Source organism: Lissotriton helveticus, chromosome 2_1 (genome assembly GCF_964261635.1).
Source record: "Lissotriton helveticus chromosome 2_1, aLisHel1.1, whole genome shotgun sequence".
NCBI classification, from domain to species: domain Eukaryota; kingdom Metazoa; phylum Chordata; class Amphibia; order Caudata; family Salamandridae; genus Lissotriton; species Lissotriton helveticus.
In genome coordinates this window covers 1,417,744,673-1,417,764,175 of record NC_136059.1, presented here as the reverse complement: position 1 = coordinate 1,417,764,175, position 19,503 = coordinate 1,417,744,673, and the positions used below count along the sequence as shown (strand labels likewise).

The 19,503-nt window shown below is 50.8% G+C and overlaps 1 protein-coding gene across 1 annotated transcript in view; it reads right to left on the bottom strand.

Annotated features, from left to right (window-relative positions):
- DGKQ (diacylglycerol kinase theta) overlaps positions 1 to 19,503 on the bottom strand; it is a 1,501,752-nt gene that overhangs the window by 578,911 nt on the left and 903,338 nt on the right. The window lies entirely within an intron of this gene.

The following is a 19,503-nucleotide window of genomic DNA, read 5'->3' as shown; positions in this document are numbered from 1 at the left end:
CATTAAAACTTGTATTGGAACTTAAACCTTATTTCTAGACAGTGCAGGCTGGATTTTACATTTATTGCAGATCCCATGTATTAGGCGGAACTGTTACACTTTTGCTAAATTATGGCAGTTTTTATAATGCCCTGGCCTTTGTTATTATATTCAAAATCATTATCGGGATCATTGTGGGTTCAGGGAGACTTTAGCCATCAGTAGATGTTGCATGTGCAAACCCTTTAATCGGCTGCCAACAGCAGGCATTGGTCCAGTTACTACAACATTAGTGGCTCAGAAGTGAATACAAATGTACATCTGAGTCAAAGGTGTGGCTATTAACGAACATGTTGAACAACTTTTATCACTTGCAGTGTACTTTTAGAAGTACGCCAACTTCAAGAAGGCAGCGAGTGAAGGGAGAACACACACTCAACCCATTCTTTCAGGTGGTCTAGAAGAAAGGATTTATTCACATGACCAGATACACATTAAAGAAGAAAATAAAACAAGATTTGGCAAAGCCAATTGGTCAGACATCGGTTGACAGACTTTTGTTTTGTTTTTTTACAAGTAGATTTGTATTGACATTTTGATATCCGTTCAACATTAACACAGCCTAGTCAACACTATTCTATGCTCCCTGGAGAGGGATGCAATGTCTTCCTCTGTACCCACTCCTATACCCGCCCGCATCTCTGCTATTGCTATTTTTAGTTTTTAAATTCAGTACTTTGGTGTCACAACTTATGTTTCACAAGTAGGAGTTTTTTTGTATAATCTTTATTAGCACAGCAACATACAATATCAGTGGAAAACAGACATGTTAAAAACAATGTGTAAAATCCCCCCAACTCCACCCCACCCTGGCTCTACCCATCTGTACCCAATATGGTTATTAGAGTGATACCTTGTCACTCAGAAACAACTGAAAGCCTGCATTCATAACTTTATATAGATGATCGTGCCTTCTGTATACATCCCGGGTTCTTGGGATCCGGGTAGAACCACCTAATCCAGCTATCATAATCTCCAAAGGTCGAGCACATTACAGCATCACAATGTTGGACCGCAAATAGCAACAATCTAGGGTGGTCTAGAATCGGGCAGGTCAAGTAAGTTAACCAGCATTGAAGCCCGCGCCCGTAGACCATCTTCCAGGTTTGTATCCCTCTTACATTTGCACCAACGCCTCTCACCCGGCAGAGCCCACTCAGCCACATCTTTCAACCATGCTCGTACCTTGGCGGGAAACAGGGAAAGCCAATGAAGAGCGACTCGTCTGTTTTGCCAGGATTAACCCCCATACCAGGAAATTCCTGATCAGGGCCCTTTTTTCACCGACAGGAAGTTGGCCCAAAAGGCATTGCTTGGGACCACCCAATCGGTGGCTGAATTCGGTTTAGCACAATCTGCCAGTACATATCTTAAAGCCTGGCATCAGTGGCGTAACGAAACTTGAGGGGGCCCACCTGCAAACTACATGGAGGGGGGCCCCTCCCATCCTCCATGCCAGTCTAGGGCTCTCAGGCCAGCGACCCGCCATACTGCAGGGGATGCGGGGCTATCGTTACGCCACTGTCACCAATACAGCCGTTATAAGTAACACTGGATGGTGAAGTCAAAGGTTGGGATTAGTCTGCCAGCAGGCTATCATAGGTGGTGGTCCCTTCATTACAAGGTCCCTGCCATGGAAGTTTGCCCAATTTTAGGTGGGTTTCCTGATGCAGACTCCTGTCATAATATACAACATCGGGCCCACTCATCATTCAGTTTTGACAAAAGTGCATCCACTGCTCCTTCTCGTATCCATTTTAAAACATTAGACAAAGCGACAATGAAGTATTTCAAAAGCAGATGCAACTATAAAGAGCACATTTTGATAATACATTTTTATTAGTAGACAATAGCAATCTTAAGAGGCATTGCATACCTTCATACACACTGTGACCCCAATTCCATCACAGTTTCTCTGTCGCTCTCTGTGAGTCAGTGTCTTTCTCTGTCAGTCAGTCTCTCTCTCTCTCTGTCAATCAGTCTCAGTCAGTCAGTCTGTCAGTCAGTCTGTCAATCAGTCAGTCTGTCAGTCTCTCTCTCTCTGTCAGTCTCTCTATCTCTCTTTTCTGTCAGTCTGTCAGTCAGTCAGCCTCTCTCAGTCAGTCAGTCAGTCTCTCCCTCTCTGTCAGTTTCTCAGCCAGTTAGTCTCTCCGTCAGTCAGTATTCAGTCTCTGAGTCAGTCAGTCTCTACTCCCTCCACTGTCTCTCCCTCCACACTGTCTCTCTCTCCACTAACTCTCGCTCCACTGTCTCTCTCTCTACTGTCTCTCTCTCTCTACTGTCTCTCTCTCCACTGTCTCTCCACTCTCTACTCTCTCTACTCTCTCTCCACTGTCTCTCTCTCCACTGTCTCTCAACTGTCTCTCACTCTCTCTCCACTGACTCCCTCCACTCTCTCTCTCCCTTCTCTCTCTCTACTCTCCCTTCGCTCTCTCAACTCTCTCTCCACTCTTTACTCTCTCTCTCTCTCTCCTCTCTCTCGCTCTCCCTCCACTCTCTCTCTCAACTCGCTCTCTTTCCACTTCCTCTACTCTCTTCACTCTCTCACTCTCTCTCTCCACTCTCTCTACTCTCTCTCCACTCTCTCTCCACTCTCTCTCTCCACTCTCTCTCTCCACTCGCTCTCTCTCCACTGTCTCTCACTGTCTCTACTCTCTCTCCACTCTCTCTACTCTCTCTCCACTCTCTCTCCACTCTCTCTCTCCACTCTCTCTCTCCACTCGCTCTCTCTCCACTGTCTCTCACTGTCTCTACTCTCTCTCCACTGGCTCCCTCCACTCTCTCTCTCTCTCTACTCTCCCTTCTCTCTCTCTACTCTCTCTCTCTACTCTCTATCTCTCCACTCTCTCTACTCTCTATCTCTCCACTCTCTCTCTCCAATCTCCCCCTCTCCACTATCTCTCTCTCTCTCCACTCTCTCTCTCCACTCTCTCTCCACTCTCTCTCTCTCCACTCTCTCTCTCCACTCTCTCTCCACTGTCTCTCACTCTCTCTCTCTCTCCACTGTCTCTCACTCTCTCTACTCTCTCTCTCTCCACTCTCTCCCTCTCCACTCTCTCCCTCTCCACTCTCTCCCTCTCCACTCTCTCTCCACTCTCTATCCACTGTCTCTCCACTGTCTTTCTCTCTCTCCCCACTGTCTCGCTCCACTCTCTCTCTCTCCACTCTCTCTCTCTCCACTCTCACTCTCTCCACTCTCACTCTCTCCACTCTCACTCGCTCCACTCTCACTCTCTCTCCACTCTCTCTCCACTCTCTCTCCACTCTCGCTCTCCACTCTCTCTCTCCACCCTCTCTCTCTCTACTCTCTCACCACTCTCTCTCTCCACCCTCTCTCTCTCTACTCTCTCTCCACTCTCTCTTCCTACGCTCTCTCTCTACTCTCTCTCTACTCTCTCTCCACTCTCTCTCCCTCCACTCTCTCCCTCCACTCTCTCCCTCCACTCTCTCCCTCCACTCTCTCCCTCCACTCTCTCTCTCCACTCTCTCTCTCTCCACTCTCTCTCACTCCACTCTCTCTCCCACTCCACTCCACTCCACTCCACTCCACTCTCTCTCTCTCTCACTCCACTCTCTCTCTCACTACACTCTCTCTCTCACTCCACTCCACTCTCTCTCTCACTCCACTCTCTCTCTCACTCCACTCTCTCTCTCACTCTCTCTCACAAAGTAGTGTGCATTGCCATGGGCGTCCGCAGAAATGTTTCCAGGGGGGGGGGGGGGGGGGAATTCTTAACTTTATCACCATCCCTCTTGCACTCTTCTCCCCTCTGCCTAGCACCCTTCTCGCCCTCCCCCATGCACCCTTCTCCCCCTCCTCCTTGCACCCTTCTCCCCCTCCTCCTTGCACCCTTCTCCCCATCCACCTTGCACCCTTTTCTACCATTCACCATTATCCCCTCTGCTTTGCACCCTTCTCCCCTCTGCCTTGCACCCTTCTCCCCTTTGCCTTGCACCCTTTCCCCTCTGCCTTCTCTTCTCCCCTCTGCCTTGCACCCCTTCTCCCTTCTGCCTTGCACCCTTCTCCCCCTCCGCCTTGCACCCTTCTCCCCTTCTGCCTTGCACCCTTCTTTACCTTGCACCCTTCTCCCCTCTGCCTTGCACCCTGCTCCCCTCTGCCTTGCACTCTTCTCCCCTCTGCTTTGCACCCTTCTCCTCTCTGCCTTGCACCCTTCTCCCCTCTGCCTGGCACCCTTCTCCCCTCTGCCTTGCACCCTTCTCCCCTCTGCCTTGAACCCTTCTCCCCTCTGCCTTGCACCCTTCTTGGCCCCCTTTGCGCCCCCCCCCCCGCGGACGCCCACATGGTGCTTCTCACAAGAGTGCTTACCTGAGGGCACCATTTTGCTGCCTCATCCCTTCTCATATGAGCTTTGCCCTGGAGAATGCTCTCTCTGGGGGCCCCCACCCGGAACCCTTGTCAGGGTCCCGAACAGTGCTCTGTGCTGCCTCCTGCTCTCTGGGGCCCCCACCCCATCCTCTTTCCGGGCCTCACGCGCTCTGACTGAAGAGAAACAATGTACGTTGTTACTTTGTTTCTCTTCACTCAGCGGGAGGGGCTCCGAGCAGGCTGCAGGCAGCCTGCACCTGCTTTAGAGGGAGAGAGGCTTGCTTTAGTGCAAGCCTCTCTCACAGCTCTCACTGAAGAGCTGAGAGGGGCCCCTTCATTTACTGAAGAGAGTGGGGCACCCCTGCACCGCGGGGGCTGCGGGGTATTTATTACGCCCCTGCCCGGCATCCCCAATATATGACGAAAGTCCACCTTCTCCACGGAGCAGTTAATGTAAATGTTCAGTATTTGTAAAGCGCGAACAATTACCCGAGGGTGTCAAGGCACTGGGGGCCGGCGGGAAGATTAAGCGAGCTATTGCCCAGAGTCACATGGTGCAGGGCTAATCTGCCTACATGTGTGCACTGCATAAGAATAGATGTATTCTGGTATGCACTTACTGTACTGGGGAGAAAAACAAATAAAAACAAATATTCTCTCACATCTGGATGCATGGAGCACCAAATGTTGTGTACCTGACTATGTGCAAGCCAGTCCCTCACTGCTTGCGCCATTCTAGCCACGGCAATCCCTGAAAGGGTGGGGCTATCCAGGACAATGTTGTCTACTGAGCTGAAGTCTCCTCCCATATACTCAGCACTTTCATGTACCAATGGAGTGGTGAGGGGTTGGGTTGGGGGGGGGGGGGGATAGACCAGCCAAGAACTCAAGAACTGCTTATGGTAGCTATTGCGACATAAAGAGCCACAAGAGTAATTGGTGTCTCATCAAGGCTCCCCTCTACCACCACATATCTATCGTCAGTGTGCACCAATGTACGGGTCGGTGACAGCGGGACTGCCTGTGCCACCCATATAAGGACCACCCCTACTGTAAGAGTTGCCAATAATCTTATCCCTCCATTTCTGCTTCAATTTAGCCAGTGTCTTGGCTGTCCTGTGGGTTTTCTACAGGAAAGCAATGTGTGTATGTCTGTGACTCAGGTAAGAGCATACTAGATGACATAGTCCAAGAGTAGCCAGCCCTCGGATATTCCAGGTGAAGCTGTTATATGTGGCCAAGTGCATCGGAAGGTTAGATGTCATATTGGTTCATAGCTCACATCTCTTTTCTCTGTTTGACCACCCTGGTCTCCTGTTTCATCCATCCACCATACAAACTCATCAACAGGGTGCTGTAAATTCACATAATATAAACTTAGAACTGATTCCTCAAATCCCTATTCCTGGTCAGGACAGAAACAAGTCAGCAACCACATACCCAACATAGTAATTAAATACACTATTCCAGTTCGATTGAGGGGCCTCCCAACGAACAGCCAGTGGCAAAGTAACTTTACCTGGCCCAGGCCAGTTATGATATGAGCCCCCCCCCCCACCTGTCTGGTGAGAAAGTCTAGTCTAGTCAAGGAGTCTAGCTACCGTACAACATGTTATATAGCATGATCTGCTGTCATTAGAGGCAGCTATGGGTCTAGTCAAGAGTTCTGCTGGGAGAAATCTCCAGGGTCTGGCCCAGCTCCTAGTCAGGACAGTCTCCCTCGTTTCTGCGAGGTGATGAAGATTGGCTGCCCAGGCTCATTCTCTTGCTGCCTACTCATTCGTGGGTTTTTTCCTGGGTTTGCTTGCACGGTCGACATCTGGAGTGCGGTTGCCGCCCCCCTGTATCCGACTGTGTGGTTCGGGGTATCAGAGACACTCCCATCAACTCTAGCCATTCCCAGGCGCCTGCTGGTGTTCCAAAAAAAAAAGGGGTACAGTCAATGACTCGTAGCTTGGCTGAGTACAGCAGAAAGTATTTTAGTCCCGAATACCGCAGTTTCTGTTTATTAGACAAGAAAGATGCCCTTAGTCTTTGCACTTCTGTTGTGTAATCTGGATAAATCTTTACTGACCCACTGTCGATCTGCCCTGGTTCTGGTGACCAGGAGGATTTGATCTTGGTCCGATAGTTGAATAGTTGAGCTACCACCAACTGGGGCAGACAGCCTGGTGGAGGAGCCTTGCCTGGAGACCTGTGGGCCCGTTCTATTTAAAAGAAAGTGGATCTATTACATCCTAACACCATGTGGAAGAGACAGTCTTCTAGAAAGAGGTCCATATTTCTGCCCTTTGCTCCCTCAGGCAGCACCACCAGACAAATGTTGTTTCGTCTTGAATGGACATCTTCCATCTTCCGACCTGGCGCGCAGCTGGAAGACTTCCATTTGTAGTGCCTTGATATGGAATTGAAACTAAGTCAACATGAGGTGTACTACTGCCAATGTGCAATCATCAGAGTTTGGCTTGGTACGCTCGCAGGAGACCCACATCGATTGCCAAGGTATCTAGCTTGGGCTCACATCCCTGATAGCTTCGAGCAGTTCATAAAAGCATTTCCCTCGCACCTTCTACACGGGTAGGGAAGCCTCACCTTCCCCTGACAGGTGAGTAGTGGAAGGCTGACGAGTATCAGCCCGCTGTCCATGCCGCTGGAAAGCCATTGTTTCCCCATCTTCAAGCTATGGAGATGAAGGATGGACAAATGTCCACCGGAAGACAGGAGGCCGCAGTGTCCATCAGGTTCAGGAGATCAAAGGTGCCTACATTGTGCTCAGAGAAGTTTCAGCCTGCAACATGCTCTCTGCAGCTTGGTGTGCCCATCCCAGCCCCATGTGGTGTGCAGTTCCAGATAAAGGCCAGGCGCCAGGTCCCACAGAACAGCAACAAGTATAGACGGTGGGCTGCTGCAGCTTGGGACGGGAGCTGGCGCCGAGCACAGAGCCAGATTTGGGATTAGACTGGTGTGTAAAATGGGTCAGTTCTCTGTCAAGGGTTCCACCAGTGTTCCCCACCATCTATCTCAGGAGGGGGGGTATGCAACGTGGGGGTCAGCCTTTCTAAGCCCCAGTTGTCGAGCCAATGTCCGTTTACCCCCTGTGTCCGCCAGGCATGGGGAGGGAGGTGTGTACCATCAGGGAATGTTCCTGACCCGCTAAATAAGGGCAGCACTCCAGGGAGGCCCTGCAAGCGCAGACGGATCGGACATCGGAAAGTGCAGGATGCCGTAATCTTGGGTTTGGGCCAGTCACAATTCACAGACAGGCACCTTTTCATGAGCACTTTTAGCCAAACCGTGGTGTTGTGATGCCGTTTAACATAATCAGAGGCCTTAATAGCGCTGGAGGCTGCCACCACAGTTCCAAGCAAGCTGCAGTGTCCGGGCGGCCAGTCTCTGGTTGGGAACCCCTAAAGCTGATCATACGTCCTCCCCATGGCAGTCCTAAGGAAGCACCGATGTGCCGGCGAGGTGATGCAGAGTCCATATCCAATTCTGCGAGTAGCCGTCAGAGCATAGACCGTGACCCTAGTGCTGAGCGGATCTTATCTGCCCATCAGTCTCCCTAGTCTGCAGGGTCTATGGCGGGCTTGGTACCCCAGGACAGGACGGGGATGAGACAGGATGGTGTCTGGCAGGCTTATAGAGTGGAGCTCACTTACTCAGTATCTGTTCAGGTCGCCATCTTGGCCACGTCCCCGCCTTTTGGCTTTTTAAATGTTGATTTGCTTTGCCATGGTTTTTGTAAAACGTTATTGTTGGGAAAGCTTCTGGCCCTTCCCAAAATAAAAATAAATTGGATAAAACAAAAATATTTTGTTAGTCTAACAAATCACATCGTGCCATATAAGACACTAGAACCAAAAATAATTGCTTTGTGTGTAGATTTGCTCCTTGTCAAAAGACAGATCTTGTTATTCACAATGAGGTCAGCCAAAGGCTGAAGTTGGGGAGACCTATTGTCCCATGCTTTCTGCTGCAGTGGGCAGAAGAAATATGTGAATGACACAACACATCAATAGATGAAGAGGGCTCACTGAAACCCCCTAGAATGTAACATACTATACATATAACTGTAGTAGCCAATGTCAGACATAAAAATAGATATGCTATTGACCTTTCACATTACCCTACATCTCACCATTTTATTTTCTTTGGACAAAGCAGTTGAAGAGTAGCGCTGACAGGCAGGCATCAGAAGAGTTCTGAAAGATCACCTCTAAAGAACTGAACATTTCACATATTTTTTAAACTCCTATGTATTATACCCTTTTCCAGTACAATGCTTTCAGGTACAAAAGTTCACATATTGTACCCATTCAGCAAAAGTTGTTGGATAAATAAAGTAACGCTATTGGTGTGGGGCAGGGAACCCCAGGGGGACGGCTGGGAATGCCCCTGGAGCACCAAGGAACGAGGACCTGCACCGTCTCTAGGGAAACCAGTAAGGAGGTGCATGACAGGAATATAGGACCTGGAAGACGCCGAGGGAGCATGGGAGTAAGGCGACGGAGAGCAGAGAGACGGAGAACCCCAGCGCGAAGAAGAGGCAAGGACGACTACGGAGGAGGAAGTGGAGGCCGCAGGAGGAGAAAACAAAGACGTGGGAGAACTGGAGGACGGCAGCAGCCCCAACCACCACGAAGAAGAGGTGTCCCCTGCGGAAGACGTGCTGGATGAGGCGGCCGCAACCCTGTCAGCGGGTCACGGCTTCAGGCAAGTCCTCAGGGAAACCGGACGCCAGCTGGGCAGATGGCTGCACATACAGGCGCTCTTTACAGGCCAGTAGAGGGAGCAGGAGAAAGCGAAGGGCAGGGAGCGAGCAGAGAGGGCTTTCCCTCCCCTTCTCCCAGTTTTGCTGGGCCCTTTACTTTATTGGGTATCTTGTTTGATATTCATTTTGTTCACTGCAGGTGAGAAAAAAAACAGAAAGTGTAAGACACCAGCCACACGACAAGCTAAACAGGGCATCAGGATCCTGGGACGTATCTGAAGTAAGAGGTTCCCCAGGTCTTGCGAGGCTAATAATCCACCGGGTGAGTGCAATGACCAGGAGAGAGTGAAGGACAGAAGAGGAGGGAAAGAGAGCGCTGGAAAATAGGAGGCCAAGTGGTAGAAAAGTGGCCCCTTATTAATAGACTCTCTCTTCTTTACCAACGGGACGACCACCACCAAGAGACAGAGGGAGCCGGAAAGAAGAGACGACCCGGGACCTGCGGCGACAGAGGAAGCCAGGACGGACCAAACCATCTACCTATCCTGAGACCCCCGTACTCATTCCTGTTCTGTCTTAATAAACATAGATATCCAAAGCTGTGCAGTCGTCCGTGGTCATTGGGCTGGTGACATGGTGCTTCCTATCTTTAAAAAAAAAAAAAACTTTTTTAACTGAACAGCGCACATCAAATGAGAGCCATGATGCCAAACCTTAAGGACCAAGAAGCAGTGCATGTTTCTGTTGAGGCTGGAACATGCTCTGCCATGTCTTAACCACTGGCATAATTAGCACATGCCTGGACACAATATCAATGTGGGTTGAAGAGCCTGAGCATGTCCTAACCATGCCCTCTCTTACAATGATCTCAGACCGATGTGATTAGAATTTACTGAGAGATGTATTTTTCTATTGACTTAGGGTCTGATTAGGAGTTTGGCAGTGAGAGAACCACCGTTGTAACGGCATTGGAAACCCCGCCGCCTAGTCGGCGGTCTGCCCGCCATATTATGATGTCTGCGGTTTGGAGAACGAAAAACCACCGGAGCACTTTCGCCACTGCTAGCCCTTTGCAGACTGAGCAACAGTAGTAGGGGGAAAAGCAGCAGGACAGACAAGTTCACTGATATCGGAACTACGAGTTGGCTGCCTGCTTCGAGTCAGCAGAATCAAAGAAATTGGAGTGCATACTCAACCATTTCCTTTTCTTTCCTTCAATCTCCCACGTGGATCCCTTCCTCCAGGTCCCACTGTCACATCAGCATCTTGACTCTGAAGAATAAGACCCTGTTGGCACCGAAATTCTGGTAACTCCATTTTGCAGTTTTTACCCATTGAATGGACTGGGCACATATGGTCCGAACTCCAGCAATGGGAAAGTCGTGGTAGTACGTATTTTTTCATGTCATGCATGTGTTTACACTGCTGTCAAAATATACACATCTGCATTGACACATAAGAAAAAATATTCCCTGCCATTAGAAACACTGCTGCTGGGCCAACGGTGACATCGTAATACATTGGGTGGGAGATCGCTGCTGCGGCGGGCTTCTTGGGACAGCCACACTGGCAGTACGACAGTAAGACTGCCAAACTCATAATTAGACCCTAACTATTGTTTGTTATACATTTCAGTGGATCACATTAAAGTTTTGCATGTTTTATTATCATTTATTGAAGCATTTAATACAAGCTCATGCATAACATCAATCAACAGCAACATTTTTTTAACAAACTAATATAGCAAAAGTTGAAATTCATACTTCAGTAAATAAAGTTATAGCTACTGCTGAAGGGTCCTTATTCGAACCTTCTTACATGAAGTGACTGTGTATTTTAATAACACACATCAACAAGTGAAAATGTCTGGGTGGGGAAACAAAATATACAGAACAGCACAACATTGATGACTCAGACCATTGTGCACAAAGATGGAAAACAAGACTATCGTCCTTGCAGGAGCTCAGAACAGATGATATGAACACAGTAATAAGCATTTTCTTCAGAATTAAAAATAAAATTAACCTTAACACACCACTTTCAAGTTTATTTTCGCTATTGAGATTAAAAAATGATGAAAACGTTTGTCTGAATAAAAATACATCAAGCACATAGACAGATGTAAGACTTTAAAGTTTATCTTTTACCTCTCATAAATTTAGAGTTTTTTTTACATTTCTAACAAAGGCATTTCGGATGGATACATCTTCCTGCAGATTCCTCATCTTACCAGGCTTTGGTATGGTCCTGAAAGTTTTTCTCCAACAATATCTCTCCAGTGCCACCAGGTGACTCCGTGTGGCATCAGCCACAACTCCGCCTCTGGACATGAAGACACCTTAGTATACCAGGTTCCAACAAGGATATTAGTTTAAGCGCCTGTTTTTCAATACCTCATCAATGTGGATCTCGAGCTCTGTCTTACTGTCAACAATGAAATTCCTCAGCATTTAGGCAGTCAAGAAGCCACATATCTCCTCCAAAAGTTTCAAGCATCAAGCCGTGCCACATATATCACAACATGTGCTTTTTAGATTCATATGTCACCTGCATATCACTTCAGAGATCAAAACATGACTCCATGACCCGACATTCTTGTGCTTGCATAAACTTGAAGGTCATCAGGGAGCAGAAGTTCAAACAGTTTTGGCTAAGGTCTGCAAGAAAACACTTAAGTGATCTTTTTCGTCCAAATGCAAGACCATGGAGAGTCTTGGCGCTGTTCACTGATGCCAGCCACTTCCTCGTTATCACATTGGACAATGATGCTGAAAAAGGTAACACCAGAGTATTTAGATCTACAGGCCGACCATGCACCGGTCAAGGTTTTCCGCCTGCCTATACTACATCGATTAAGGACAGCTCCTTCACCCCCTTGGCCAATAAATCATCCCATGGAAGACCAATTTATTGCAAGTTCGGCGGCTCCAGCTGCTCCAACTCTGATGCCTCCAGATAATGTACTTTCATGATCTCCATCCTCAGTGTCTAAGAAAATGTTGAAGCCTGTCAAGTCGCCATTTCTTTTTTGGTCTGAGCTGACTTTAGCACTAACACAGATGCCACCTACGGAGCTGATTACAGAACTGCTTTTGAAGTGGTTTATATTTACAACAAGGGGTGGTGATGGACAGAGTCTCTGAATTAAGCAGAATACTCTCACCCAGTCAAGAGATCAGGGCTAGATCCAACACCGTTTTTTAGCTCATTGCACCATCCCAGTTTCAGAACCTGGCTGTATGCAAATTAGTCTGCCCCTGGCCCAGTGCATCATGGGAACAGGGCAGACCAGACTACAAAAGCCAATTCTTACACTGGGAAGGAAACAAGCTTCCGGGGACCGGTTTCTGGCATTTCAGCCGTCTTCGGCCCGGCTTGCTTGAATCCTGATGGTGCAATGAGCAAGGGACTCACATCTGAGTATACCCTTCCACGCTTAGGGTGCACAAAAATATTTACAACAAGGGGTGGTGATGGACAGAGTCTCTGAATTAAGCAGAATACTCTCACCCAGTCAAGAGATCAGGGCTAGATCCAACACCGTTTTTTAGCTCATTGCACCATCCCAGTTTCAGAACCTGGCTGTATGCAAATTAGTCTGTCCCTGGCCCAGTGCATCATGGGAACAGGGCAGACCAGACTACAAAAGCCAATTTTTACACTGGGAAGGAAACAAGCTTCCGGGGACCGGTTTCTGGCATTTCAGCCGTCTCAGGCCCGGCTTGCTTGAATCCTGATGGTGCAATGAGCAAGGGACTCACATCTGGTATACCCTTCCACGCTTAGGGTGGACAAAAATATTTACAACAAGGGGTGGTGATGGACAGAGTCTCTGAATTAAGCAGAATACTCTCACCCAGTCAAGAGATCAGGGCTAGATCCAACACCGTTTTTTAGCTCATTGCACCATCCCAGTTTCAGAACCTGGCTGTATGCAAATTAGTCTGTCCCTGGCCCAGTGCATCATGGGAACAGGGCAGACCAGACTACAAAAGCCAATTCTTACACTGGGAAGGAAACAAGCTTCCGGGGACCGGTTTCTGGCATTTCAGCCGTCTTCGGCCCGGCTTGCTTGAATCCTGATGGTGCAATGAGCAAGGGACTCACATCTGAGTATACCCTTCCACGCTTAGGGTGGACAAAAATATTTACAACAAGGGGTGGTGATGAACAGAGTCTCTGAATTAAGCAGAATACTCTCACCCAGTCAAGAGATCAGGGCTAGATCCAACACCGTTTTTTAGCTCATTGCACCATCCCAGTTTCAGAACCTGGCTGTATGCAAATTAGTCTGTCCCTGGCCCAGTGCATCATGGGAACAGGGCAGACCAGACTACAAAAGCCAATTCTTACACTGGGAAGGAAACAAGCTTCCGGGGACCGGTTTCTGGCATTTCAGCCGTCTTCGGCCCGGCTTGCTTGAATCCTGATGGTGCAATGAGCAAGGGACTCACATCTGAGTATACCCTTCCACGCTTAGGGTGGACAAAAATATTTACAACAAGGGGTAGTGATGGACGGAGTCTCTGAATTAAGCAGAATACTCTCACCCAGTCAAGAGATCAGGGCTAGATCCAACACCGTTTTTTAGCTCATTGCACCATCCCAGTTTCAGAACCTGGCTGTATGCAAATTAGTCTGTCCCTGGCCCAGTGCATCATGGGAACAGGGCAGACCAGACTACAAAAGCCAATTCTTACACTGGGAAGGAAACAAGCTTCCGGGGACCGGTTTCTGGCATTTCAGCCGTCTTCGGCCCGGCTTGCTTGAATCCTGATGGTGCAATGAGCAAGGGACTCACATCTGAGTATACCCTTCCACGCTTAGGGTGGACAAAAATATTTACAACAAGGGGTGGTGATGGACAGAGTCTCTGAATTAAGCAGAATACTCTCACCCAGTCAAGAGATCAGGGCTAGATCCAACACCGTTTTTTAGCTCATTGCACCATCCCAGTTTCAGAACCTGGCTGTATGCAAATTAGTCTGTCCCTGGCCCAGTACATCATGGGAACAGGGCAGACGAGACTACAAAAGCCAATTCTTACACTGGGAAGGAAACAGGCTTCCGGGGACCGGTTTCTGGCATTTCAGCCGTCTTCGGCCCGGCTTGCTTGAATCCTGATGGTGCAATGAGCAAGGGACTCACATCTGAGTATACCCTTCCACGCTTAGGGTGGACAAAAATATTTACAACAAGGGGTGGTGATGGACAGAGTCTCTGAATTAAGCAGAATACTCTCACCCAGTCAAGAGATCAGGGCTAGATCCAACACCGTTTTTTAGCTCATTGCACCATCCCAGTTTCAGAACCTGGCTGTATGCAAATTAGTCTGTCCCTGGCCCAGTGCATCATGGGAACAGGGCAGACCAGACTACAAAAGCCAATTCTTACACTGGGAAGGAAACAAGCTTCCGGGGACCGGTTTCTGGCATTTCAGCCGTCTTCGGCCCGGCTTGCTTGAATCCTGATGGTGCAATGAGCAAGGGACTCACATCTGAGTATACCCTTCCACGCTTAGGGTGGACAAAAATATTTACAACAAGGGGTGGTGATGGACAGAGTCCCCTTTTTGTAATTATTTTGGCCACCATGAGTGTGGAAGGGTATGCTCAGACATGAGTCCCTTGCTCATTGCACCATCAGGATTCAAGCAAGCCGGGCCGAAGACGGCTGTAATGCCAGAAACCGGTCCCCGGAAGTTTGTTTCCTTTCCAGTGAAGAATTGGCTTGGTAGTTTGGTCTGCCCTGTTCCCATGATGCACTGGGCCAGGGACAGATTAATTTGCATATAGCCAGGTTCTGAACTGGGATGGTGCAGTGAGCTAAAAAATGGTGATGGATCAAGCCCTGATCTGTTGACTGGGTAGGAGTGTTCTGATTAACTCAGATACTCTGTCCATCACCACCCCCTTTTTGTAATTATTTTGGCCACCATGAGTGTTGAAGGGTATGCTCAGACATGAGTCCCTTGCTCATTGCACCATCAGGATTCAAGCAAGCCGGGCCGAAGACGGCTGTAATGCCAGAAACCGGTCCCGGGAAGCTTGTTTCCTTTCCAGTGAAGAATTGGCTTGGTAGTTTGGTCTGTCCTGTTCCCATGATGCACTGGGCCAGGGACAGATTAATTTGCATATAGCCAGGTTCTGAACTGGGATGGTGCAGTGAGCTAAAAAACGGTGATGGATCAAGCCCTGATCTGTTGACTGGGTAGGAGTGTTCTGATTAACTCAGATACTCTGTCCATCACCACCCCCTTTTTGTAATTATTTTGGCCACCATGAGTGTGGAAGGGTATGCTCAGACATGAGTCCCTTGCTCATTGCACCATCAGGATTCAAGCAAGCCGGGCCGAAGACGGCTGTAATGCCAGAAACCGGTCCCCGGAAGCTTGTTTCCTTTCCAGTGAAGAATTGGCTTGGTAGTTTGGTCTGCCCTGTTCCCATGATGCACTGGGCCAGGGACAGATTAATTTGCATATAGCCAGGTTCTGAACTGGGATGGTGCAGTGAGTTAAAAAACGGTGATGGATCAAGCCCTGATCTGTTGACTGGGTAGGAGTGTTCTGATTAACTCAGATACTCTGTCCATCACCACCCCCTTTTTGTAATTATTTTGGCCACCATGAGTGTGGAAGGGTATGCTCAGACATGAGTCCCTTGCTCATTGCACCATCAGGATTCAAGCAAGCCGGGCCGAAGACGGCTGTAATGCCAGAAACCGGTCTGTTAGACGGACCGGGAGGGTCGGCCGAGGATACGGGGAGAGGTCTCCGGGGAGAGCCGTCTCCAGTGAATCGTACAGACAAGTAACTTCCCCCCCACAGACGGACACCACACAATGATAAAGTTCAACGATACTTTATAGACAATTCTTCAAGTACGGTAGAATGGTACAAGGAGGTCTGGACTCAGGGGTCCCCTCTATTCTGGTCTCTGTTTGGGAAAAGGGTAGCGGGACAGTCTTGTTACCAAAAAGATGGAAAATAGCTCTCAATCCTCGAGCTCGGTGGTGTAGATGAACGGGCCGCGGCGGAGCCAGCAGGTCCCGAGATGGATGAAGGAAGACGACGGTCCGCGGCAGAGCCAGCAGGTCCCGATGAAGGTGGTGGTTACAAACGGTCCGCGGCCACGCCAGCAGGTCCCGACGATGATGAAGGATAGGGTGGTTCCCAAAGCCGCGGCAGCGCCAGCAGGCAAGACGAGGGTGCACAAGACAGAGCTACGGCAGCGCCAGTAGTCCGTCAAGGATGAGTTCTTCTTTGCGTCTCTGGACTCCAAGATACAACTGCCGTCCTGCTCTGGAGCTGCCCCAGTTATAGGGCTGGTGTGCTTTGATGTCCGGACCCTCGCACTTGGAGGTCGGGAGGTCCGGGATGAGGGGGTTCAGACACCCAGCAGGGGGGTGGAGCCAGCGCCCGGGGAGGCGATGGGCGAGCGGCACTTGGCGGGGGAGAGTCATCGACACCTCCTGCTCCCATTGACTGACCAAGTAGCCCGCTCACCTCCTGGGTGGATGTTGGTGCCGGAATGTCTGAGGCCTGGCCGGGCCCAGGGTTGAGGTCGATCGGGGGCCAGGCGGCCTCGTGGTGGAGTGTCCAAGATGGCGCCCAGGATGGGCGCGCAGGCCGGTAGTGGGTCGGCCTACGCGGTCAACAGGTTCGAGTGTAGGGGTCCCTGCGGGGACGGTGGACGTGCAATGGTGGTGTGTGGTACTTGCGTGGCTGGTTCGGGCCTGGTTGGGCCGGGGGAGAGCGGCCCTTCATGTGGCCTGTCCAACATGCGTCCCCCCCAGCTGAAGGCGGGGAGAGTTACCCATTCTCTTGGGGACTCTTCTCGTCGAGGCGGAAGAACCGGGACAGGCCATCTGCGTTGGCGTGATCGGGCCCAGGCCGATGTTCAACTGTGAAGTCCATCCCTTGTAGGGAGATGGACCAGCGTAGTAACTTCGGGTTTTCCCCCCGCATCTGCATCAGCCACTGCAGGGGTCGGTGGTCGGTCTGTACCCGAAAGGGTGTGCCAAAAAGGTAGGGCCGGAGCTTCTTGAGGGCCCATACCACCGCGAAGGCCTCCCTCTCTATGGTGCTCCAGCGTTGTTCCCGTGGTAGGAGTCGCCGGCTGATGAAGGCCACCGGCTGGTCATGGCCTTCGGTGTTCACTTGGGACAGGACTGCCCCAATGCCATGGTCGGAGGCATCCGTCTGGACGATGAACTCCCGGCTGTAGTCGGGGGCCTGGAGCACAGGGGCAGAGCACATGGCGGCTTTCAATTGTTCAAATGCAGCTTGACACTCTGGGGTCCAGTTGACTTTCTGGGGCTGATTTTTTGACGTGAGCTCTGTGAGGGGCCTCACGATAGTACCATAGTCTTTCACGAACCTTCGGTAATAGCCCGTGAGGCCCAGGAAGGCTCGTACCTCGGTCTGGGTAGTGGGGGGCTGCCAGGACTGGATGGCGGCAATTTTTAGCTGCAGAGGGGCCACCAGGCCGCTTCCCACCTGGTGCCCGAGGTAGGTTACAGACCCTTGCCCAATTTGACATTTGCTGGCCTTGATCGTGAGGCCAGCTTGCTGAAGGGCGTGCAGTACTGCTCGGAGGTGGTGGAGGTGCTCGGACCACTGGTTGCTGTATACAGCGATGTCGTCTAAGTAGGCGGCGCTGAATCCTTCGAGCCCCGCCAGGACCTGATTGACGAGCCGTTGGAACGTTGCTGGGGCATTCTTCATGCCGAAGGGCATGACTGTGAAATGGTAATGGCCATCGGGCGTGGAAAAGGCAGAACGTTCTTGTGCCCGGGGTGTGAGGCCGATTTGCCAGTAGCCCGCCGTCAGGTCGAAGATACTGAGGTAGCGGGCAGCTCCCATGCGGTCGATTAGTTCATCTGCCCGGGGGATGGGATGTGCGTCTGTCCTGGTGACCGCATTCAAGCCCCGGTAGTCGACGCAGAACCGGAGTTCTGGTGTGGTGCCGGGGGCAGCTGCTTTGGGGACCAGTACCACAGGGCTGGCCCAGGGGCTGTCTGAGGGCTCGATGACCCCGAGCGTGAGCATTTTGGCTACTTCCTCCTGGATGCAGGCCCGTACCCGATCTGGCACGCGGTAGGCCCGGTGGCGGATAGGGGGGCTGTCCCCCGTGTCCACATCGTGCGTACACCAGGAAGTGACACCTGGGGTGAGGGAGAACAGGCTGGCGAATTGTGACAGGAGAACTTGGCACTCCTGGTGTTGCTCTCGGGTGAGGGCCTCTGAGAGTCGGACCCCATCTACGGAACCGTCTTTCTCCCGCGTTCGTAGGAGGTCCGGGAGGGGCTCGGAGTCCTCTTCAGCCCCATTGTCTGTGGCCATCAGGAGGCTGAGTTCTGTCCGTACAAAGTGCGGTTTCAGTCTGTTAGCGTGGAGGACCCGGAGGGGGTTCCGGGAAGATTCCAAGTCGATGAGATAGGTAGCCGGACCCTTGCGCTCGACCACTTTGAAGGGCCCTGTCCACTTGTCTTGTAGGGCGCAGGGTTCGGTGGGGGACATCACCCATACCTGTTGCCCAGGTTCAAATTCGATGGAGGAGGCATTCCGGTCATACCACTTTTTCATGTCCTCCTGACTGGCCTCTAGGTTGGCTTTTGCTAGTTCTCGGAATCGCCGGGTCTGGTTGCGGAGTGTTAGGAGGTAGCGGAAAACATCTGGTGGGTTCTTTAGAGGGGGCATCTCCCAGCCTTCCTTAACTAGGCTGAGCGGCCCGCGCACGGGGTGTCCATATAGCAGTTCAAATGGGCTGAAGCCCAGGGACTTCTGGGGAACCTCTCGATATGCGAAGAGAAGGCACGGCAACAGTACATCCCACTGGCGACGGAGGGGCTCTTCCAACCCCCCGATCATCCCTTTGAGCGTGCGGTTGAACCGCTCAACGAGTCCGTTTCCTTGAGGGTGATAGGGGGTCGTGAACCGGTAGGTAACCCCGCACTGTTGCCAGAGAGATTTCATATATTTTGAAATAAAGTTCGTGCCTCTGTCACTGACGACCTCCCGGGGGAAGCCCACCCGGGAGAAGATCCCCATCAGAGCCCGGCCGACTACCGGGGCTGTCACAGTCCGCAGGGGAACAGCCTCCGGGTAGCGGGTGGCGTGGTCCACTAGCACCAGGATGAATCGATGGCCTTGTTTTGTGCGCGGGTCCAGGGGCCCTACGATATCGATTCCGACCCTCTCGAACGGGGTGGTGACCACGGGAAAAGGTTGCAGGGGGGCTTTCAGTTTGCGGCCGCTCTTCCCACTGGCTTGGCACGTGGGGCAAGATCGGCAATGCTGGTGTACATTGTCCCTCATTTTGGGCCAGAAGAAGTGGGTCACCAGGCGGCTATAGGTTTTGTCTTGACCCAAGTGTCCTGCCAGGGGGACATCGTGGGCCAGGTTTAGCAGAAAGTCTCTAAAACG